Source organism: Oncorhynchus masou, unplaced genomic scaffold (assembly GCF_036934945.1).
Source record: "Oncorhynchus masou masou isolate Uvic2021 unplaced genomic scaffold, UVic_Omas_1.1 unplaced_scaffold_674, whole genome shotgun sequence".
In the NCBI taxonomy this organism is placed as follows: domain Eukaryota; kingdom Metazoa; phylum Chordata; class Actinopteri; order Salmoniformes; family Salmonidae; genus Oncorhynchus; species Oncorhynchus masou.
The window spans coordinates 379,707-404,824 of record NW_027013189.1 but is presented as its reverse complement, the minus strand read 5'-3'; the positions used below and the strand labels follow the sequence as shown (position 1 = coordinate 404,824).

The following is a 25,118-nucleotide window of genomic DNA, read 5'->3' as shown; positions in this document are numbered from 1 at the left end:
AACCCGTAGAGAGACTGTCTACCTGGAGCCTGTGTCCTCTATAACCCGTAGAGAGACTGTCTACCTGGAGCCTGTGTCCTCTATAACCCGTAGAGAGACTGTCTACCTGGAGCCTGTGTCCTCTATAACCCGTAGAGAGACTGTCTACCTGGAGCCTGTGTCCTCTATAACCCGTAGAGAGACTGTCTACCTGGAGCCTGTGTCCTCTATAACCGGTAGAGAGACTGTCTACCTAGAGCCTGTGTCCTCTATAACCCGTAGAGAGCCTGTGTCCTCTATAACCCGTAGAGAGACTGTCTACCTGAGCCTGTGTCCTCTAGCTGCGTCAGTCAGTCGGTCTTCCTATTGAAACCTACATTACAGCCCATCCTTTGTTTTGGTCTGGGTTGGTGGGCATCTGAGCCCTAACCCTCATGGAGAAGTTCCAGGCTGGGATGGTCCTAGCGGGGTGGGGGACGCGCTGGGCTACCGTAAGGGCCGCTGGGAGAGCTGCCCCTCTGGGACACAGATCCAGGAAGAGCTGGCCTCTCTGGGGGCCTTGGGGCTCTGAAACTGGACCCTGACAACTGGCCCCTCAGCGACGGAGCCCTGATGCACATGACCACCGCTGAGGCCCTCATCACAGGTGAGGACGGGACATACCCACGGAGGTTAGAGGAGGGTGGATGGGTAGATGGGGGTTAGGGAACATAGAGGGTGGAGGGTAGGGGACATGGAGGGTTAGGGGACATGGAGGGTTAGAGGAGGGTTAGGGACCTGGAGGGTTAGGGGACCTGGAGGGTTAGGGGACCTGGAGGGTTAGGGGACCTGGAGGGTTAGGGGACATGGAGGGTTAGGGGACATGGAGGGTTAGGGGACATGGAGGGTTAGGGGACATGGAGGGTTAGGGGACCTGGAGGGTTAGGGGACCTGGAGGGTTAGGGGACATGGAGGGTTAGGGGACATGGAGGGTTAGGGGACATGGAGGGTTAGGGGACCTGGAGGGTTAGGGGACATGGAGGGTTAGGGGACCTGGAGGGTTAGGGGACATGGAGGGTTAGAGGACATGGAGGGTTAGGGGACATGGAGGGTTAGGGGACATGGAGGGTTGGTGCTAGTTGACCATGCGAGAAGGGATGTATAGTATACAGTACTTCCTCATTGGTTCCAACAATATTATCACTTCATGACCTTCTATGATACAGTGTAAGCCTAGTAAAGGGAACTAAAATAGAATAGCAGTAGAATGATTGCTATGCATTGTGGAGCTCTCAGAGACAGTGAGAGCACCAGTAGTTTGGTGTTTCTCTCATTCACACAGACACATTCACTCACTTACTCTCCTCGCCCACCTAAACCTCCTGTCTCCTCCATCTCACACACACACACACCTAAACTTCCTGTCTCCGCCATCTCACACACATACACACCTAAACCTCCTGTCTCTTCCATCTCACAAACACATACACCTAAACCTCATGTCTCTTCCATCTCACACACACATACACCTAAACCTCATATTTCCTCCATCTCACTCTCCTCGCCCACCTAAACCTCCTGTCTCCTCCATCTCACACACACACACACCTAAACCTCCTGTCTCCTCCATCTCACACACACACACACCTAAACCTCCTGTCTCCTCCATCTCACACACACACACACCTAAACCTCCTGTCTCCTCCATCTCACACACACACACACCTAAACCTCCTGTCTCCTCCATCTCACACACACACACACCTAAACCTCCTGTCTCCTCCATCTCACACACACACACACCTAAACCTCCTGTCTCCTCCATCTCTCACACACATACACCTAAACCTCCTGTCTCCTCCATCTCTCACACACACACACCTAAACCTCCTGTCTCCTCCATCTCACACACACACACACCTAAACCTCCTGTCTCCTCCATCTCACACACACACACACACCTAAACCTCCTGTCTCCTCCATCTCACACACACACACACCTAAACCTCCTGTCTCCTCCATCTCACACACACACCTAAACCTCCTGTCTCCTCCATCTCTCACACACATACACCTAAACCTCCTGTCTCCTCCATCTCTCACACACATACACCTAAACCTCATGTCTCCTCCATCTCACACACACACACCTAAACCTCCTGTCTCCTCCATCTCTCTCACACACACACACCTAAAACTCCTGTCTCCTCGATCTCTCTCACACACACACCTAAACCTCCTGTCTCCTCCATCTCTCACACACACACACCTAAACCTCCTGTCTCCTCCATCTCACACACACACACACCTAAACCTCCTGTCTCCTCCATCTCACACACACACCTAAACCTCCTGTCTCCTCCATCTCTCACACACACACCCCTAAACCTCCTGTCTCCTCCGTCTTACTCTCCTCGCCCACCTAAACCTCCTGTCTCCTCCATCTTACTCTCCTCGCCCACCTAAACCTCCTATCTCCTCCATCTTACTCTCCTCGCCCACCTAAACCTCCTATCTCCTCCATCACACACACACACCTGTCCAGTCTGCTTTTACAGAGAGACGAGAATAGCAGTCTGTGGAAACTCCTAATCACTCAATGGGACATATTTCTTCCGGACAATGCCTGGCCGACACCATAATCCCTATAGCAGTCAGAAATGACTCAGCGCAGGCCGTAATCCCCAACACCTTCACAGGTCATCACATCTACTCTTCATCTCTTCATCAGAGGAGGCTAGCCTGGTCCCCAGATCTGTTTGTGCTGTCTTGACAACTCCTATGGTCATGGCAATGGAATTAGCAAGACCAGAGGAGTTCATAGTGGAGGGAAAAGAACCCAACTGTCACACTTGAGTAAAAGTAAAGATGCCTTAATAGAAAATGACTCAAGTAAAAATGAAAGTCACCCAGTAAAATACTACTTGAGTAAAAGTATAAAAGTATTTGGTTTTAAATATACTTCAGTTTCAAAAATAAATGTATTTGCTGAAATATCAGAGGCAGTAGGGATGTGTGTGAATTAGACAATTTTTCTGTCATGATAAACATTCAAAATGTAAGGCGTAAAAAGTAAATAATTTCCTTTAGGAATGTAAGTGAAGTAAAAGTTGACAAAAATATAAATAGTAAATTAAAGTACAGACTACTTAAGTAGTACTTTCAAGTATTTTTTTTACTTGAAGTACTTTACACAACTGGGAGTTAGCAAGACAACAGGAACAGATCTGGGACCAGGCTGGAGTTCTATAGGTGGACAGCCTGACGGGACAACACACACGTCGCCTAGCAACCGCTGGCCTGGACGTGTGGAGCTGCCAGATCAGATAAGTCCAAAATAGAACTAGGGAGGAGAACATGAGCCCGTCCTCGGGCAGAGCAGAACAATAGAGGGACCAGGTCTCATCACAGTCGCTCTCCCCCTTGGTGATCCTGTATGGTATTTGGCCGGTGGATGGTGTTCAAAGCCAGCAGTGCTCCTGTAGAGAGATGACAGCCTTACGGATAAGCCTACTGCTTAGCTGCATTCCAACAACCCAGCCTGGGAGGTGTCCCAAATGGCTCCCTATTCCCTATGTAGTGCACTACTTTAGACCAGGCTCACACTCCATAAGACTCTGGAAATGTAGTGCACTATATAAGGAATAGGGTGTAATTTGGGACTCTCTCCAAGTCAGGCCAGAAAACCACCATGAATCACTGACAGGGGCTGGAACCAAACAATACAGATCTGATCTATAGCACAGATCATAGAGAGGAGAGGAGGAGGTGGGGAGAGGAGAGGAGGAGGTGAGGAGGGGAGGGGAGAGGGAGAGGAGGAGGGGGAGAGGAGGAGAGAGGGAGAGGAGGAGAGGAGGAGGTGGTGAGGGGGGAAGAGGAGGACAGGAGGAGGGAGGAGAGGGAGGGGGAGATGAGAGGAGGAGAGGAGGGAGGTGGGGAGGGAGGTGAGGGGGAGGGGGGAGGAGAGGAGGTGGAGAGGGGAGGAGGAGGAGGGGGGAGGAGGGAGGAGGGGGAGGGATGAGGGGAGGATGAGGACAGGAGGAGGGAGGAGGGAGGGGGAGATGAGGGAGGAGAGAGGAGAGGAGGAGGTGGGGGGAGATGAGGGAGGAGAGGGAGGAGGTGGGGAGAGGTGAGGGGGAGGGGAGGAGTGGAGAGGAGGAGAGAGGAGGGGAGAGAGGAGGAGGAGGACAGGAGGAGGGAGGAGAGGAGAGGGGGGAGGATGAGGGAGGAGAGGAGGATGAGGACAGGAGGAGGGAGGAGAGGAGAGGGGGGGGATGAGGGAGGAGAGGAGGAGAGGAGGAGGTGGGGAGAGGTGAGGGGGAGGGGAGGAGTGGAGAGGAGGAGAGAGGAGGTGGAGAGGGGGAGGAAGATTTCAGTTTATCTAGTCTAGGCCCACGCAGGTAAAGGCCTAGGTTATAAACTCTGATCTGGGTCCATATTCACTAAACATCTGAGAGTAGGAGTACTGATGTGGTATCCATGTTCCTTGTTAGATTATAATGAATGGACAGATAGGAAATGATCCTAGATCAGCACTCCTACTCTGAAACGCTTAATACACACTGTCCCTGATCCATATACCACAGGGACAGAGAGAAGAGGGGGCTGTCAATGTATTTCTTGGCCCACGCAAGTATAGGCCTCTATTACAGCTAAGGTCGGCCTACGTATCACGAGAACAGTGATTCTGGGCATGTATTTTTAAAGCATCCCAGAGAAGGATGTTATCTGTCCATGTTATCTTATTCATTATGACCTAACATGGAGAAATGGTCCTAGACCAGTGCTCTTACTTTGAGATGCTTTGTGAAGATCAAACCGGATGTGTAACTAAGCATAGGTCAAACAGCAACAGGTACACAACATCAAACCCCTCCTTGATAAAGTAGGGATGTACACAAACCCTATCCGGCTCGAAGGACCATGAAAACGAGACGGATAGGAACAATTGTCCTGGAACAAGGGGAACGGGCTTCAGAGATGGTACATCAAGACATGACCGGTTAGATTGCAGGCAACTGGTTCTAAACACAGGTTCTGTTCCAACTGGCACCCTTTTCCCATAGTCCACTATTTCTGACTGGGGCCTATTCCACATGGTGCACTACGTTTGACCCGAGCCACATGGGCCCTGGTCAGAAGTAATGCACTATAATAGAGGGTGCCATTTAGGAGCCAGACAGTGTAGAGAATAGGGTTCTATTTAGGAGGTAGAGAATAGGGTTCTATTTAGGAGGTAGAGAATAGGGTTATATTTAGAAGGTAGACAGTGTAGAGAATAGGGTTCTATTTAAGAGGTAGACAGTGTAGAGAATAGGGTTCTATTTAGGAGGTAGACGGTGCAGTGAATAGGGTTCTATTTAGGAGGTAGACGGTGTAGAGAATAGGGTTCTATTTAGGAGGTAGACAGTGTAGTGAATTGGGTTCTATTTAGGAGGTAGACAGTGTACAGAATAGGGTTATATTTAGGAGGTAGACAGTGTACAGAATAGGGTTCTATTTAGGAGGTAGACAGTGTAGTGAATTGGGTTCTATTTAGGAGGTAGACAGTGTACAGAATAGGGTTATATTTAGGAGGTAGACGGTGTACAGAATTGGTTTCTATTTAGGAGGTAGACGGTGTACAGAATTGGTTTCTATTTAGGAGGTAGACAGTGTACAGAATAGGGTTCTATTTAGGAGGTAGACGGTGTAGAGAATAGGGTTCTATTTAAGAGGTAGACAGTGTACAGAATAGGGTTCTATTTAAGAGGTAGACAGTGTAGAGAATAGGGTTCTATTTAAGAGGTAGACAGTGTACAGAATAGGGTTCTATTTAAGAGGTAGACGGTGTAGAGAATAGGGTTCTATTTAAGAGGTAGACGTGTACAGAATAGGGTTCTATTTAGGAGGTAGACAGTGTAGAGAATAGGGTTCTATTTAAGAGGTAGACAGTGTACAGAATAGGGTTCTATTTAGGAGGTAGACAGTGTAGAGAATAGGGTTCTATTTAAGAGGTAGACAGTGTACAGAATAGGGTTCTATTTAAGAGGTAGACGGTGTAGAGAATAGGGTTCTATTTAAGAGGTAGACGTGTACAGAATAGGGTTCTATTTAGGAGGTAGACAGTGTAGAGAATAGGGTTCTATTTAAGAGGTAGACAGTGTACAGAATAGGGTTCTATTTAGGAGGTAGACAGTGTAGAGAATAGGGTTCTATTTAAGAGGTAGACGGTGTAGAGAATAGGGTTCTATTTAAGAGGTAGACGGTGTAGAGAATAGGGTTCTATTTAAGAGGTAGACAGTGTAGAGAATAGGGTTCTATTTAAGAGGTAGACGGTGTAGAGAATAGGGTTCTATTTAAGAGGTAGACGGTGTAGAGAATAGGGTTCTATTTAAGAGGTAGACGGTGTAGAGAATAGGGTTCTATTTAAGAGGTAGACGTGTACAGAATAGGGTTCTATTTAGGAGGTAGACAGTGTAGAGAATAGGGTTCTATTTAAGAGGTAGACAGTGTACAGAATAGGGTTCTATTTAGGAGGTAGACAGTGTAGAGAATATGGTTCTATTTAAGAGGTAGACAGTGTAGAGAATAGGGTTCTATTTAGGAGGTAGACGGTGTACAGAATAGGGTTCTATTTAGGAGGTAGACAGTGTACAGAATAGGGTTCTATTTAGGAGGTAGACGGTATAGAGAATAGGGTTCTATTTTGGAGGTAGACGGTGTAGTGAAGGGTATTCACACCGCTTGTCTTGTCTGGTAAACTAGGATGAGAAATGATGGAAGGAATGATTTTCATTCAGATACTTTGACACCAGAAATACTCCACCACTGACACTCCTCTTCTTTACTCTCACACTGACTGGAACAGCCCACCCCTCTCTCCCTGACACCCGTCTGGGCCCACCCCTCTCTCCCTGACACCCGTCTGGGCCCACCCCTCTCTCCCTGACACCCGTCTGGGCCCACCCCTGGGCCCACCCTCTCGCCCTCTCTCCCTGACACCTGTCTCCCTGGTTCCTCCCTGTCCTGGGTGTGTATCCTGAGTCCCTGAGCCCAAAGCCCTCTGCTCCTGAATCAGAGGTGACAATGACACACACACACACACCACACAAATGACACACACAAAAGGATATGCACAAACCCATGACTCACACGTGTGAGCCCCCCCCCCCCCAGCAGATCACATGGTATAATCTAAGCACAGCAGGCTGAACATCTAAACATAGACTCTCATCTGGCTGGTACGTCAAACATGCCACAGCCCCCACGGACAGACAGTGTCTGACTCCCAACCACTCTGTGTGTGTGTGTGTGTGTGTGTGTGTGTGTGTGTGTGTGTGTGTGTGTGTGTGTGTGTGTGTGAGAGAGAGGGAGAGGCGGAGAGAATGTATGTATGTTAACTTTTCACAGTGTGCAGCATAGTTGGCCCTTTGCGAGTGTATTTAATGACAAGCTTCCAGACTGATCAATTTGCAGTTGTTTACTGTGTTGTTGTGTAAACTGTGGTGTGTTAACTACGCTGTGTGTAAACGGTGGTGTGTTAACTACGCTGTGTGTTAACTACGCTGTGTGTAAACTGTGGTGCGTTAACTACGCTGTGTGTAAACTGTGGTGTGTTAACTACGCTGTGTGTTAACTACGCTGTGTGTAAACTGGTGTGTTAACTACGCTGTGTGTAAACGGTGGTGTGTTAACTACGCTGTGTGTAAACTACGCTGTGTGTAAACTACGCTGTGTGTAAACTACGCTGTGTGTAAACTGTGGTGTGTTAACTACGCTGTGTGTTAACTACGCTGTGTGTAAACTGTGGTGCGTTAACTACGCTGTGTGTTAACTACGCTGTGTGTAAACTGTGGTGCGTTAACTACGCTGTGTGTATATGGTGGTGCGTTACCTACACTGTGTGTAAACTGTGGTGTGTTAACTGTGGTGTGTAAACTACACTGTGTGTAAACTGTGGTGAGTTAACTACGCTGTGTGTAAATGGTGGTGTGTTAACTACGCTGTGTGTAAACTGTGGTGTGTTAACTGTGGTGCGTTAATTGTGGGGGTTAACTACGCTGTGTGTAAACGGTGGTGCGTTAACTACGCTGTGTGTAAACTGTGGTGTGTTAACTACGCTGTGTGTAAACAGTGGTGTGTTAACTGTGGTGCGTTAACTACGCTGTGTGTAAACGGTGGTGTGTTAACTACGCTGTGTGTAAATGGTGGTGTGTTAACTACGCTGTGTGTAAACGGTGGTGTGTTAACTACGCTGTGTGTAAACCGTGGTGTGTTAACTACGCTGTGTGTAAACGGTGATGTGTTCTGTGTTGTTCCAGACTACTGGTGTTTGGAGGACCTCTAGACTACTGGTGTTTGGAGGACCTCTAGGGAGCTGGTCAGGGTGTATGTTGAGGCCATGGCGTCTCTCCAGGGTCGCCCCCCTGAACCAGCCACCGTGGAGGGATGTGCTCACCTCAAACCCAACAACTTCCTGCTTGCCTGGCACACGCCCTTCAATGAGAAAGGTCAGAGGTCACAACAGATGTGTGAGGTCTGATGGTGACATGGTTTAGTAGGGTTCAGTTCAACCTGCACATGTGCAGTCTCTCTCTTTGTCTCACCATGTGGTCATTGTTCTGATGGGTTCTCTCCATGTGGTCAATGTTCTGGTGGGTTCTCTCCATGTGGTCATTGTTCTGACGGGTTCTCTCCATGTGGTCGTTGTTCTGGTGGGTTCTCTCCATGTGGTCATTGTTCTGACGGGTTCTCTCCAGGTTCTGGGTTTGGAGCAGCCACCAAGGCCATGTGTGTGGGGATGAAGTACTGGCAGCCTGAGAGGCTAGACAACCTAGTGGAGGTCAGCATTGAGATGGGGCGCATGACCCACAACCACCCTACAGGTACCATACACCATGACCCACAACCACCCTACAGGTACCATATACCATGACCCACGACCACCCTACAGGTACCATGACCCACAACCACCCTACAGGTACCATGACCCACAACCACCCTACAGGTACCATACACCATGACCCACAACCACCCTACAGGTACCATACACCATGACCCACAACCACCCTACAGGTACCATGACCCACAACCACCCTACAGGTACCATGACCCACAACCACCCTACAGGTACCATACACCATGACCCACAACCACCCTACAGGTACCATGACCCACAACCACCCTACAGGTACCATACACCATGACCCACAACCACCCTACAGGTACCATACACCATGACCCACAACCACCCTACAGGTACCATGACCCACAACCACCCTACAGGTACCATACACCATGACCCACAACCACCCTACAGGTACCATACATCATGACCCACAACCACCCTACAGGTACCATGACCCACAATCACCCTACAGGTACCATACACCATGACCCACAACCACCCTACAGGTACCATGACCCACAACCACCCTACAGGTACCATACACCATGACCCACAACCACCCTACAGGTACCATACACCATGACCCACAACCACCCTACAGGTACCATACACCATGACCCACAACCACCCTACAGGTACCATACATCATGACCCACAACCACCCTACAGGTACCATGACCCACAATCACCCTACAGGTACCATACATCATGACCCACAACCACCCTACAGGTACCATGACCTACAACCACCCTACAGGTACCATGACCCACAACCACCCTACAGGTACCATACACCATGACCCACAACCACCCTACAGGTACCATGACCCACAACCACCCTACAGGTACCATACACCATGACCCACAACCACCCTACAGGTACCATATACCATGACCCACAACCACCCTACAGGTACCATATACCATGACCCACAACCACCCTACAGGTACCATGACCCACAACCACCCTACAGGTACCATACACCATGACCCACAACCACCCTACAGGTACCATGACCCACAACCACCCTACAGGTACCATGACCCACAACCACCCTACAGGTACCATACACCATGACCCACCCTACCACCCTACAGGTACCATGACCCACAACCACCCTACAGGTACCATGACCCACAACCACCCTACAGGTACCATGACCCACAACCACCCTACAGGTACCATGACCCACAACCACCCTACAGGTACCATGACCCACAACCACCCTACAGGTACCATGACCCACAACCACCCTACAGGTACCATACACCATGACCCACAACCACCCTACAGGTACCATACACCATGACCCAGAATCACCCTACAGGTACCATGACCCACAACCACCCTACAGGTACCATGACCCACAACCACCCTACAGGTACCATGACCCACAACCACCCTACAGGTACCATGACCCACAACCACCCTACAGGTACCATGACCCACAACCACCCTACAGGTACCATGACCCACAACCACCCTACAGGTACCATGACCCACAACCACCCTACAGGTACCATATACCATGACCCACAACCACCCTACAGGTACCATATACCATGACCCACAACCACCCTACAGGTACCATGACCCACAACCACCCTACAGGTACCATGACCCACAACCACCCTACAGGTACCATGACCCACAACCACCTTACAGGTACCATGACCCACAACCACCCTACAGGTACCATGGGCTAGACATTATAGTATAGCCTGCTATTTAACTAGCCTGGTCCCACATCTGTTTGTGCTGTCTTGCTCTAGTGATTAGCCTGGGGACGAGGTTAGTGTCTTACCAACTCCTATAGGCAAGACAACAGCAACAGGTCTGGGAGCAGGTTCACTGGGTTTACCTGGTATTACCATCTATAATGACATAATAGTGACCTGGCTGATTCCAACAGGTCTGGGAACAGGTTCCCCGGGTTTACCTGGTATTACCATCTATAATGACATAATAGTGACCTGTCTGATTCCAACAGGTCTGGGAACAGGTTCACTGGGTTTACCTGGTATTACCATCTATAATGACATAATAGTGACCTGTCTGATTCCAACAGGTCTGGGAACAGGTTCCCCGGGTTTACCTGGTATTACCATCTGTAATGACATAATAGTGACCTGTCTGATTCCAACAGGTCTGGGAACAGGTTCACTGGGTTTACCTGGTATTACCATCTATAATGACATAATAGTGGCCTGTCTGATTCCAACAGGTCTGGGAACAGGTTCCCCGGGTTTACCTGGTATTACCATCTATAATGACATAATAGTGACCTGGCTGATTCCAACAGGTCTGGGAACAGGTTCACTGGGTTTACCTGGTATTACCATCTATAATGACATAATAGTGGCCTGGCTGATTCCAACAGGTCTGGGAACAGGTTCCCCGGGTTTACCTGGTATTACCATCTATAATGACATAATAGTGACCTGGCTGATTCCAACAGGTCTGGGAGCAGGTTCACTGGGTTTACCTGGTATTACCATCTATAATGACATAATAGTGACCTGTCTGATTCCAACAGGTCTGGGAACAGGTTCACTGGGTTTACCTGGTATTACCATCTACAATGACATAATAGTGACCTGTCTGATTCCAACAGGTCTGGGAACAGGTTCACTGGGTTTACCTGGTATTACCATCTATAATGACATAATAGTGACCTGTCTGATTCCAACAGGTCTGGGAACAGGTTCACTGGGTTTACCTGGTATTACCATCTACAATGACATAATAGTGGCCTGTCTGATTCCAACAGGTTTCCTGGGCTCTCTGACCACGGCTCTGTTTGCATCGTACGCGGTGCAGGGCAAACCGCTGGTGACCTGGGGTCGCGACCTCATGAAGGTCATCCCCAAGGCCGAGGAGTACTGTAAGAAGACCATACGCCACATGGCAGGTGTGTGTGTGTGTGTGTGTGTGTGTGTGTGTGTGTGTGTGTGAAAAATAGACTGTGTGTGTGTGATTAAATGGTGGTGTATGTTGTGTCCACTGCAGAGTACCAGGAGAAGTGGTTCTACTTCAGCTAAGTGGCAGTTCTACCTGGAGGAGAGAGGCGTGGAGGAGGAGGGGCAGAACAAGCCCCTGTTTCCTGACACCTACAACGCTGAGGAAACAGACAAGGTCATTCATTGGTTCCATTCTACCTGGCAAACTGGATATGTAAAGATATTTAACAGATGTATTTAACTCAGGTGTGTTGTCCTCTCTACAGGTGTAGAAGTATTTAACTCAGGTGTGTTGTCCTCTCTGCAGGTGTAGAAGTATTTAACTCCGGTGTGTTGTCCTCTCTACAGGTGTAGAAGTATTTAACTCAGGTGTGTTCTCCTCTCTACAGGTGTAGAAGTATTTAACTCAGGTGTGTTCTCCTCTCTACAGGTGTAGAAGTATTTAACTCAGGTGTGTTCTCCTCTCTACAGGTGTAGAAGTATTTAACTCAGGTGTGTTCTCCTCTCTACAGGTGTAGAAGTATTTAACTCAGGTATGTTCTCCTCTCTACAGGTGTAGAAGTATTTAACTCAGGTGTGTTCTCCTCTCTACAGGTGTAGAAGTATTTAACTCAGGTGTGTTCTCCTCTCTACAGGTGTAGAAGTATTTAACTCAGGTGTGTTCTCCTCTCTCCAGGTGTAGAAGTATTTAACTCAGGTGTGTTCTCCTCTCTAGAGGTGTAGAAGTATTTAACTCAGGTGTGTTGTCCTCTCTACAGGTGTAGAAGTATTTAACTCAGGTGTGTTCTTCTCTCTACAGGTGTAGAAGTATTTAACTCAGGTGTGTTGTCCTCTCTGCAGGTGTAGAAGTATTTAACTCAGGTGTGTTCTCCTCTCTACAGGTGTAGAAGTATTTAACTCAGGTGTGTTCTCCTCTCTCCAGGTGTAGAAGTATTTAACTCAGGTGTGTTCTCCTCTCTACAGGTGTAGAAGTATTTAACTCAGGTGTGTTGTCCTCTCTACAGGTGTAGAAGTATTTAACTCAGGTGTGTTCTTCTCTCTACAGGTGTAGAAGTATTTAACTCAGGTGTGTTGTCCTCTCTGCAGGTGTAGAAGTATTTAACTCAGGTGTGTTCTCCTCTCTACAGGTGTAGAAGTATTTAACTCAGGTGTGTTGTCCTCTCTACAGGTGTAGAAGTATTTAACTCAGGTGTGTTGTCCTCTCTGCAGGTGTAGAAGTATTTAACTCAGGTGTGTTGTCCTCTCTGCAGGTGTAGAAGTATTTAACTCAGGTGTGTTGTCCTCTCTGCAGGTGTAGAAGTATTTAACTCCGGTGTGTTGTCCTCTCTACAGGTGTAGAAGTATTTAACTCAGGTGTGTTCTCCTCTCTACAGGTGTAGAAGTATTTAACTCAGGTGTGTTCTCCTCTCTACAGGTGTAGAAGTATTTAACTCAGGTGTGTTCTCCTCTCTACAGGTGTAGAAGTATTTAACTCAGGTGTGTTCTCCTCTCTACAGGTGTAGAAGTATTTAACTCAGGTATGTTCTCCTCTCTACAGGTGTAGAAGTATTTAACTCAGGTGTGTTCTCCTCTCTACAGGTGTAGAAGTATTTAACTCAGGTGTGTTCTCCTCTCTACAGGTGTAGAAGTATTTAACTCAGGTGTGTTCTCCTCTCTCCAGGTGTAGAAGTATTTAACTCAGGTGTGTTCTCCTCTCTAGAGGTGTAGAAGTATTTAACTCAGGTGTGTTGTCCTCTCTACAGGTGTAGAAGTATTTAACTCAGGTGTGTTCTTCTCTCTACAGGTGTAGAAGTATTTAACTCAGGTGTGTTGTCCTCTCTGCAGGTGTAGAAGTATTTAACTCAGGTGTGTTCTCCTCTCTACAGGTGTAGAAGTATTTAACTCAGGTGTGTTCTCCTCTCTCCAGGTGTAGAAGTATTTAACTCAGGTGTGTTCTCCTCTCTACAGGTGTAGAAGTATTTAACTCAGGTGTGTTGTCCTCTCTACAGGTGTAGAAGTATTTAACTCAGGTGTGTTCTTCTCTCTACAGGTGTAGAAGTATTTAACTCAGGTGTGTTGTCCTCTCTGCAGGTGTAGAAGTATTTAACTCAGGTGTGTTGTCCTCTCTGCAGGTGTAGAAGTATTTAACTCAGGTGTGTTGTCCTCTCTGCAGGTGTAGAAGTATTTAACTCAGGTGTGTTGTCCTCTCTGCAGGTGTAGAAGTATTTAACTCAGGTGTGTTGTCCTCTCTGCAGGTGTAGAAGTATTTAACTCAGGTGTGTTGTCCTCTCTACAGGTGTAGAAGTATTTAACTCAGGTGTGTTCTCCTCTCTGCAGGTGTAGAAGTATTTAACTCAGGTGTGTTCTCCTCTCTACAGGTGTAGAAGTATTTAACTCAGGTGTGTTCTCCTCTCTCCAGGTGTAGAAGTATTTAACTCAGGTGTGTTCTCCTCTCTCCAGGTGTAGAAGTATTTAACTCAGGTGTGTTCTCCTCTCTACAGGTGTAGAAGTATTTAACTCAGGTGTGTTCTCCTCTCTCCAGGTGTAGAAGTATTTAACTCAGGTGTGTTGTCCTCTCTACAGGTGTAGAAGTATTTAACTCAGGTGTGTTCTCCTCTCTACAGGTGTAGAAGTATTTAACTCAGGTGTGTTCTTCTCTCTACAGGTGTAGAAGTATTTAACTCAGGTGTGTTCTCCTCTCTACAGGTGTAGAAGTATTTAACTCAGGTGTGTTCTTCTCTCGACAGGTGTAGAAGTATTTAACTCAGGTGTGTTCTCCTCTCTACAGGTGTAGAAGTATTTAACTCAGGTGTGTTGTCCTCTCTGCAGGTGTAGAAGTATTTAACTCAGGTGTGTTGTCCTCTCTGCAGGTGTAGAAGTATTTAACTCCGGTATGTTGTCCTCTCTACAGGTGTAGAAGTATTTAACTCAGGTGTGTCCTACTCTCTACAGGTGTAGAAGTATTTAACTCAGGTGTGTTCTCCTCTCTCCAGGTGTAGAAGTATTTAACTCAGGTGTGTTCTCCTCTCTACAGGTGTAGAAGTATTTAACTCAGGTGTGTTCTCCTCTCTCCAGGTGTAGAAGTATTTAACTCAGGTGTGTTCTCCTCTCTCCAGGTGTAGAAGTATTTAACTCAGGTGTGTTCTCCTCTCTACAGGTGTAGAAGTATTTAACTCAGGTGTGTTGTCCTCTCTACAGGTGTAGAAGTATTTAACTCAGGTGTGTTCTTCTCTCTACAGGTGTAGAAGTATTTAACTCAGGTGTGTTGTCCTCTCTGCAGGTGTAGAAGTATTTAACTCAGGTGTGTTGTCCTCTCTGCAGGTGTAGAAGTATTTAACTCAGGTGTGTTGTCCTCTCTGCAGGTGTAGAAGTATTTAACTCAGGTGTGTTCTCCTCTCTCAGGTGTAGAAGTATTTAACTCAGGTGTGTTCTCCTCTCTCCAGGTGTAGAAGTATTTAACTCAGGTGTGTTCTCCTCTCTAGAGGTGTAGAAGTATTTAACTCAGGTGTGTTCTCCTCTCTGCAGGTGTAGAAGTATTTAACTCAGGTGTGTTCTCCTCTCTCCAGGTGTAGAAGTATTTAACTCAGGTGTGTTCTCCTCTCTCCAGGTGTAGAAGTATTTAACTCAGGTGTGTTCTCTCTACAGGTGTAGAAGTATTTAACTCAGGTGTGTTCTCCTCTCTACAGGTGTAGAAGTATTTAACTCCGGTATGTTGTCCTCTCTACAGGTGTAGAAGTATTTAACTCAGGTGTGTCCTACTCTCTACAGGTGTAGAAGTATTTAACTCAGGTGTGTTCTCCTCTCTCCAGGTGTAGAAGTATTTAACTCAGGTGTGTTCTCCTCTCTACAGGTGTAGAAGTATTTAACTCAGGTGTGTTCTCCTCTCTCCAGGTGTAGAAGTATTTAACTCAGGTGTGTTCTCCTCTCTCCAGGTGTAGAAGTATTTAACTCAGGTGTGTTCTCCTCTCTACAGGTGTAGAAGTATTTAACTCAGGTGTGTTGTCCTCTCTACAGGTGTAGAAGTATTTAACTCAGGTGTGTTCTTCTCTCTACAGGTGTAGAAGTATTTAACTCAGGTGTGTTGTCCTCTCTGCAGGTGTAGAAGTATTTAACTCAGGTGTGTTGTCCTCTCTGCAGGTGTAGAAGTATTTAACTCAGGTGTGTTGTCCTCTCTGCAGGTGTAGAAGTATTTAACTCAGGTGTGTTCTCCTCTCTCAGGTGTAGAAGTATTTAACTCAGGTGTGTTCTCCTCTCTCCAGGTGTAGAAGTATTTAACTCAGGTGTGTTCTCCTCTCTAGAGGTGTAGAAGTATTTAACTCAGGTGTGTTCTCCTCTCTGCAGGTGTAGAAGTATTTAACTCAGGTGTGTTCTCCTCTCTCCAGGTGTAGAAGTATTTAACTCAGGTGTGTTCTCCTCTCTCCAGGTGTAGAAGTATTTAACTCAGGTGTGTTCTCTACAGGTGTAGAAGTATTTAACTCAGGTGTGTTGTCCTCTCTACAGGTGTAGAAGTATTTAACTCAGGTGTGTTCTTCTCTCTACAGGTGTAGAAGTATTTAACTCAGGTGTGTTGTCCTCTCTGCAGGTGTAGAAGTATTTAACTCAGGTGTGTTGTCCTCTCTGCAGGTGTAGAAGTATTTAACTCAGGTGTGTTGTCCTCTCTGCAGGTGTAGAAGTATTTAACTCAGGTGTGTTCTCCTCTCTCCAGGTGTAGAAGTATTTAACTCAGGTGTGTTCTCCTCTCTCCAGGTGTAGAAGTATTTAACTCAGGTGTGTTCTCCTCTCTAGAGGTGTAGAAGTATTTAACTCAGGTGTGTTCTCCTCTCTGCAGGTGTAGAAGTATTTAACTCAGGTGTGTTCTCCTCTCCAGGTGTAGAAGTATTTAACTCAGGTGTGTTCTCCTCTCTCCAGGTGTAGAAGTATTTAACTCAGGTGTGTTCACAGGTGTAGAAGTATTTAACTCAGGTGTGTTGTCTCTCTACAGGTGTAGAAGTATTTAACTCAGGTGTGTTGTCTTCTCTCTACAGGTGTAGAAGTATTTAACTCAGGTGTGTTGTCCTCTCTGCAGGTGTAGAAGTATTTAACTCAGGTGTGTTGTCCTCTCTGCAGGTGTAGAAGTATTTAACTCAGGTGTGTTGTCCTCTCTGCAGGTGTAGAAGTATTTAACTCAGGTGTGTTCTCCTCTCTCAGGTGTAGAAGTATTTAACTCAGGTGTGTTCTCCTCTCTCAGGTGTAGAAGTATTTAACTCAGGTGTGTTCTCCTCTCTAGAGGTGTAGAAGTATTTAACTCAGGTGTGTTCTCCTCTCTGCAGGTGTAGAAGTATTTAACTCAGGTGTGTTCTCCTCTCTCCAGGTGTAGAAGTATTTAACTCAGGTGTGTTCTCCTCTCTCCAGGTGTAGAAGTATTTAACTCAGGTGTGTTCTCTCTACAGGTGTAGAAGTATTTAACTCAGGTGTGTTCTCCTCTCTACAGGTGTAGAAGTATTTAACTCCGGTATGTTGTCCTCTCTACAGGTGTAGAAGTATTTAACTCAGGTGTGTCCTACTCTCTACAGGTGTAGAAGTATTTAACTCAGGTGTGTTCTCCTCTCTCCAGGTGTAGAAGTATTTAACTCAGGTGTGTTCTCCTCTCTACAGGTGTAGAAGTATTTAACTCAGGTGTGTTCTCCTCTCTCCAGGTGTAGAAGTATTTAACTCAGGTGTGTTCTCCTCTCTCCAGGTGTAGAAGTATTTAACTCAGGTGTGTTCTCCTCTCTACAGGTGTAGAAGTATTTAACTCAGGTGTGTTGTCCTCTCTACAGGTGTAGAAGTATTTAACTCAGGTGTGTTCTCCTCTCTCCAGGTGTAGAAGTATTTAACTCAGGTGTGTTCTCCTCTCTCCAGGTGTAGAAGTATTTAACTCAGGTGTGTTCTCCTCTCTAGAGGTGTAGAAGTATTTAACTCAGGTGTGTTCTCCTCTCTGCAGGTGTAGAAGTATTTAACTCAGGTGTGTTCTCCTCTCTCCAGGTGTAGAAGTATTTAACTCAGGTGTGTTCTCCTCTCTACAGGTGTAGAAGTATTTAACTCAGGTGTGTTCTCCTCTCTACAGGTGTAGAAGTATTTAACTCAGGTGTGTTCTCCTCTCTACAGGTGTAGAAGTATTTAACTCAGGTGTGTTCTCCTCTCTACAGGTGTATAAGCGCTGGAGCTCAGAGGGCCGGGCTGGACGGAGGGGTCATGATGCTCCCATGATAGCCTACGATGCTCTCCTGGCCTCAGGCTCCGACTGGACCCAGCTCTGCCGCCGCGCCATGTTCCACGGAGGTGGGCTGTGTGTGTGTGTGTGTGTGTGTGTGTGCATTGGTTTGTTGTCTGTGTAAGTAGTTTATATAAGAGTTGTGTAGGTAAGTGTGTGTGTGTGTTCTTGTTGTGTTTGTATATTTATTTGTGTGTGTGTGTTGTATGTTGTGTGTCCTTGCCATTAGTATCTTCTCTGACCAAGTCATTGTGTCCCCCAGGGGAGAGCAGTGCCACTGGGCTGATAGCAGGCTGTCTGTACGGTCTCCTGTTCGGCCTGTCCCAGGTCCCTGAAGGGCTGCACGCGGCTGGAGGAGCTCGGAGCCGAACTGTACAAGGCAGCCTCCGCAGAGAGGAGCACAGAGAAGTAACACCACCACCCTGCCCACACCGCCCTCTTCTGGCCGACATAGGAACTACACATGAATGACTCCACCATGGCTGGCTACTGGCTGCTCACCTACCTACCTACCAAGTGGAGGCTGGTGGGAGGAGCTACAGGAAGACGGCTCATTGTAATGGATAAAGGGGAATACATATGCTTGATACTGCTCCATTTATTCCATTCCAGCCATTACAATGAGCCTGTCCTTCTATATCTCCTCCTACCAGCCTCCTCTGCTACCTACCTATCCCACAGCACTACAGCCCCCCGAGCCCGGCCTGTACCCTCCTCTCTCTCTCTCTCCCCCTGCTGGGGTCTCTGGAATAGTTCCTTTCCTGTTCCATAAAGGGTTTTGTCATTCATGTGGAACTGAATCAGAATCAGAATCGGAACTCTGAAACCGGATCTGTGATGTAACAATTCCATAGATTCCAGAGGCCCCAGGTGTTCTCAGCTATAGATGAACGTGGATCAACTAACATCCCTACCTACTGTACACACACCAGTCCTGGGTTTAAAACATGTGATTGGAGACAAAGAAGACGGTCCTGTGTAAATGTGATTTAAACTTACAGGCTTGTTATTAGTCTGTTCCCCCCCCCCCCCCCATATTGTATATGTTCCCTATATAGTGCACTACTTTTGACCCGAACCCTATGTGCCCAGGTCAAAGGTAGTGCTATTTGGGATCCACTCTTAGTCTGTTATTTGCACTCGTCTCATGTTTTGGTTTATTATTGTCTGCTGTGGATTCACCACGAGTGTCATGATAATAATCGTGTTATTACCAGATTAAAGTGGATATCTATATATTACCTCTGAGGTCCGCGTCTCTCTTTGCTACTGTCTTTATAATGCTGTAGAGGTCAGAGGTCAATCCTAACTAACACCGGTGACGTGTCCCAATAATATCTCCTTTCTGCTGAAGTGTGCACTCCACCACCATATTCTGTCCACCATATTTCTTATACCAGTCATTTCCTTTCAAATCAGTGAAGGGAAGTGAACAAGTGCACACTCTGGGAGGAAGGAGAGATAATTGGGACACCTCACTGTACCAGGACCCTAGAAACCACCATTCCACCGTTCCTAGGAAACTATGCAATAGTCTGTTTCTCTCTCTTCTCTACTTACCCCCCACCTCCCTGTTACAAATCAACTAAACAGTCCCTGCTACAGATCAACTAAACAGTCCCTGTTACAGATCAACCTGTTATAGATCAACTAAACAGTCCCTGTTACAGATCAACCTGTTATAGATCAACTAAACAGTCCCTGTTACAGACCAACTAAACAGTCCCTGTTACAGATCAACCTGTTATAGATCAACTAAACAGTCCCTGCTACAGATCAACCTGTTATAGATCAACTAAACAGTCCCTGTTACAGACCAACTAAACAGTCCCTGTTACAGATCAACCTGTTATAGATCAACTAAACAGTCCCTGTTACAGATCAACCTGTTATAGATCAACTAAACAGTCCCTGTTACAGACCAACTAAACAGTCCCTGCTACAGATCAACCTGTTATAGATCAACTAAACAGTCCCTGTTACAGACCAACTAAACAGTCCCTGTTACAGATCAACCTGTTATAGATCAACTAAACAGTCCCTGTTACACACCAACTAAACAGTCCCTGCTACAGATCAACCTGTTATAAGATCAACTAAACAGTCCCTGTTACAGACCAACTAAACTGTCCCTGCTACAGATCAACCTGTTATAGATCAACTAAACAGTCCCTGCTACACATCAACAACACATCAACTAAACAGTCCCTCTTACAGATCAACCTGTTATAGATCAGGTACTACTATAGATCAGGTTATAGTAGTACAGAGATGGTAGAGGTTATAGTACAGAGATGGTAGAGGTTATAGTACAGAGATGGTAGAGGTTGTTATAGTACAGAGATGTTATAGTACAGAGATGGTAGAGGTTATAGTACAGAGATGGTAGAGGTTATAGTACAGAGATGGTAGAGGATATAGTAGTACAGAGATGGTTGAGGTTACAGTACAGAGATGGTTGAGGTTACAGTACAGAGATGGTTGAGGTTATAGTACAGAGATGGTAGAGGTTATAGTACAGAGATGGTAGAGGTTATAGTAGTACAGAGATGGTAGAGGTTATAGTACAGAGATGGTAGAGGTTATAGTACAGAGATGGTAGAGGTTGTTATAGTACAGAGATGGTAGAGGTTATAGTACAGAGATGGTAGAGGTTATAGTACAGAGATGGTAGAGGTTATAGTACAGAGATGGTAGAGGATATAGTAGTACAGAGATGGTTGAGGTTACAGTACAGAGATGGTTGAGGTTACAGTACAGAGATGGTTGAGGTTATAGTACAGAGATGGTAGAGGTTATAGTACAGAGATGGTAGAGGTTATAGTACAGAGATGGTAGAGGTTATAGTACAGATATGGTAGAGGTTATAGTACAGAGATGGTAGAGGTTATAGTAGTACAGAGATGGTAGAGGTTGTTATAGTACAGAGATGGTAGAGGTTATAGTACAGAGATGGTAGAGGTTACAGTACAGAGATGGTGAGGTTATAGTACAGAGATGGTAGAGGTTATAGTACAGAGATGGTCGAGGTTACAGTACAGAGATGGTCGAGGTTATAGTAGTACAGAGATGGTAGTGGTTATAGTACAGATATGGTAGAGGTTATAGTAGTACAGAGATGGTAGAGGTTATAGTAGTACAGAGATGGTAGAGGTTGTTATAGTACAGAGATGGTAGAGGTTACAGTACAGAGATGGTCGAGGTTACAGTACAGATGGTCGAGGTTACAGTACAGAGATGGTCGAGGTTACAGCACAGAGATGGTCGAGGTTATAGTACAGAGATGGTAGAGGTTATAGTACAGAGATGGTAGAGGTTGTTATAGTACAGAGATGGTAGAGGTTATAGTACAGAGATGGTCGAGGTTACAGTACAGAGATGGTTGAGGTTATAGTACAGAGATGGTTGAGGTTATAGTACAGAGATGGTAGAGGTTATAGTACAGAGATGGTAGAGGTTATAGTACAGAGATGGTTGTTATAGTACAGAGATGGTAGAGGTTATAGTACAGAGATGGTCGAGGTTACAGTACAGAGATGGTCGAGGTTATAGTACAGAGATGGTAGAGGTTATAGTACAGAGATGGTAGAGGTTGTTATAGTACAGAGATGATATAGGTTATAGTACAGAGATGATAGAGGTTATAGTAGTACAGAGATGGTAGAAGTTGTTATATTATAGAGATGGTAGAAGTTGTAGTACAGAGATGATAGAGGTTATAGTAGTACAGAGATGGTAGAGGTTAAAGTACAGAGATGGTTGAGGTTAGCAAGCCCTATCACAGGATGTTTCCGTCACAGAAATACAATCTAGATTCTATTTCTATGTTCCCTGTTCTGTCCTGAGAACAAAGCTAGGCCCTTATGTTTCCCTACAGAGCAGAGAGCAGCGAATGCAGGGCCATCAGGCCTCATTGTGGACACCAGAACCCTGAGGAGGCTGGTTTGGGACCGGACGACCCGCCCGGAGCTCAGAGGGGTTCTGGAGAGCCTGCTCCACTACTTAACCCAGGACCTGCCCGGCCGGAGTCCCACCGCGTGGCCCCCTGAGAGGTTAGGGCTGGAGGTCAGTGTGGGGTTGGAGGTGCCCCAGTTCAGCAGGTGTGGAGGTCGACCAGCAGGGAGCGACGTCTCAAGACGCCTCACCTCCTTCCAGCTTCTACAGGCCAAGTTCCTGAGGAACACCCCCAACCCTCCGCTCACTCACCGCCGGGAGGTGGGGGCCCTGGCACTGTCCTCCAGAGGGGGTGGAGGAAGAGGCTGTGGGAGCCAGAGCCATGGCAGAGAGACCCCTAGTGGACAGGTTGAGGACTGCATTCCCAAAACAGGACGTGGAGTGAGAAAGGGAAACACTGTTAAGGATGTGCTGGCCAGGTTTGCCGCAGCAACGCAGAAAGAGAGGGGAGGGGCCACACAGGGGGGAGGAGCGTCGAAAAGACCCCGACCGATCGGCAAGGGGCAGCTACTGTCTGCTATAATGGGCAAGTTTGAAACCATGGCGACGGTGCACCGGGGAAGTGATGTGAGTTGCCAGAAGAAAAGCTCCTCTCCTGGTACCAGCTCATCTGGACGTGTCAACGAATTAGTGAGTCGTCAGGAAGAACAGGGACAACAGTGCTTAGGTCAACCAGGTCAACCTGTCAAAGGTCAGAGTTCAGTGAAGCAACAGGTTAAGAGTAAAGGCTGGGGACAGCAGAGGAAAGATAACCCCTCTGGAGTACAGGAAGGAGATAGAGGATCAGAGAAGACAGTAGCTGGTCTGAAGGATTCACCTCAACACAAAAAAGGGAAAAACTGGAATCAGAAGGTGAAAGGTCACTCTGTAGTCAATAAGCAGATAAGGGGTCCAGGTTCAGATCAAGAAGTTGAAGGTCAGATTCAGGATTCAATTAAGGAGGTAGAAGTTTGGGGTGCTAATCAACAGGTAAAGACTCTGGGTACGAACCAACAGGTAGAGACTCTGGGTACGAACCAACAGGTAGAGACTCTGGGTACGAACCAACAGGTAGAGACTCTGGGTACGAACCAACAGGTAGAGACTCTGGGTACGAACCAACAGGTAGAGACTCTGGGTACGAACCAACAGGTAGAGACTCTGGGTACGAACCAACAGGTAGAGACTCTGGGTACAACCAACAGGTAGAGACTCTGGGTACAAACCAACAGGTAGAGACTCTGGGTACGAACCAAGAACAGATTGTTAGCTCAGGTCAAAGACGAGAAGGCCATGGTTCAGAATTTAACAAGGAGCTAAAGGTTCAGAGTGAAAACATTGAAGTTAAGGCTTCAGTGGGTCAGGAAATGGTGGTACAGGCTTCACATCAGGAAAATCAGGATCAAGACAGTGAAGTTGAAGTTTCAGGTCAGGAGGTCAAGGCACAGGTTACAGGTCAGGAGGTCAAGGCACAGGTTTCAGATAGAGAATTAAAGGCACAGGTCTTAGGTCAGGAGCTCAGCAATGTGCAGGTAGAACTGCTCTGCTCTGCTGCAGTGGTCCAGTGGTCTCCCCCAGCACCCCAGGTAGGGATACCTGAGGTAGAGGCTTTGCAGTCTGGGTACCTGGCAACGCTGCTCCCTTGTCCTCCTGTGTGGGCCCTAGCTTCCTCTGTGGATCCACCAGCACAGAAATACTCAGGGTTAGGGTCCAAAACCAGGACCCTGGAAGGCTCACATCTCTCCTACCCTGGAGAAAACAGTACATGGATCCACCCCGACCCCCGGTCTGCCCAGAGAGACCAGCCCAGATACCCCATCCCTAGGAGGGCCCACGGCTCAGAATCAGGACCATCAGAACTGGGCCAGGCCCATAACGCCAGCCTCTCACCCCCACCTTCTGAATCTACGACCCCTGATGTCATGACCTCTGTCCTCACAACCCCTGATCTTGACCTTTGCTTCCTGCCATCAAAGCCCACAACGTCCAACCAAGAGCACCGCCCACATGATGCCAAACAGGAAGTAAATGTCCCCATGGCACTGCAAAGTGGGGAGGGGGAGGTGACATGTCAGGAGGGGGAGGGGCAGGGTAGCGCTGTGATGTCACACAAAGATGATGTCATCACTATGCGTGGTTCGAATGTTGCAGAGCCAGAAAGACTACAGACAGAAAAGCAGGAGAGACCAAAGTACAGGACGCTAAACTACGGCGACCCTTCTGTGAAACTGATTGATAAACCCAGAATCATCCGATTCACAGATACCTTTAATTTCTAAGTCACTCGTCCACTCACTCTGACTCACTCCACTCACTCTGACTCACTCGTCCACTCACTCTGACTCACTCGTCCACTCACTCTGACTCACTCGTCCACTCACTCTGACTCACTCGTCCACTCACTCACTCTGACTCACTCGTCCACTCACTCTGACTCACTCGACTCACACTCACTCTGACTCACTCGTCCACTCACTCTGACTCACTCGTCCACTCACTCTGACTCACTCGTCCACTCACTCTGACTCACTCGTCCACTCACTCTGACTCACTCGTCCACTCACTCTGACTCACTCGTCCACTCACTCTGACTCACTCGTCCACTCACTCTGACTCACTCGTCCACTCACTCTGACTCACTCGTCCACTCACTCTGACTCACTGACTCACTCTGACTCACTCGTCCACTCACTCTGACTTCAGTGATGCGTCCGTCTGTGAAAGATAAAAGCCTTCTGAACTTGCTCTCTCCTCACAGTGAAACACAATACACCTTCAAGGTCATGCTAGCTATCCCATGTGCTGCTGTCCTCTGAAAGCCATGGTGTTGCAGGAAGCAGCCTACGCTCTACGTGTGGTGATTACTCAGAAGCTGTGTAATGCTCTAAGTAGAGTAGCGTGTGTGTGCGTGTGTCGTCCGTACTGTAACAGTGGAAAGACAAACAGAACAGCGGTGTTAAACATTGACTAAGCTAAGCCTAATCTTTAGAATGGGATTTTCGTGGAAAACAATGTGAAGCAATAATATCAGGACTTAAACTGTAGCTATGACAACCGAGTCAAACGAACCTCTGCTCTTTATCAGATTAAAGAAACTCAATCCCTTATCTTGTAGTTATTGTATTGTTGACGTTGTGATTAATCTGAAAAAGTTTTACTGTTCCC

The 25,118-nt window shown here is 47.1% G+C and overlaps 1 pseudogene; it reads left to right on the top strand.

The window, feature by feature from the left end:
- The first annotated feature begins 413 nt into the window (after positions 1–413).
- LOC135536871 (inactive ADP-ribosyltransferase arh2-like) lies at positions 414–18,432 on the top strand (annotated as a pseudogene).
- The last annotated feature ends 6,686 nt before the right edge of the window (positions 18,433–25,118 follow it).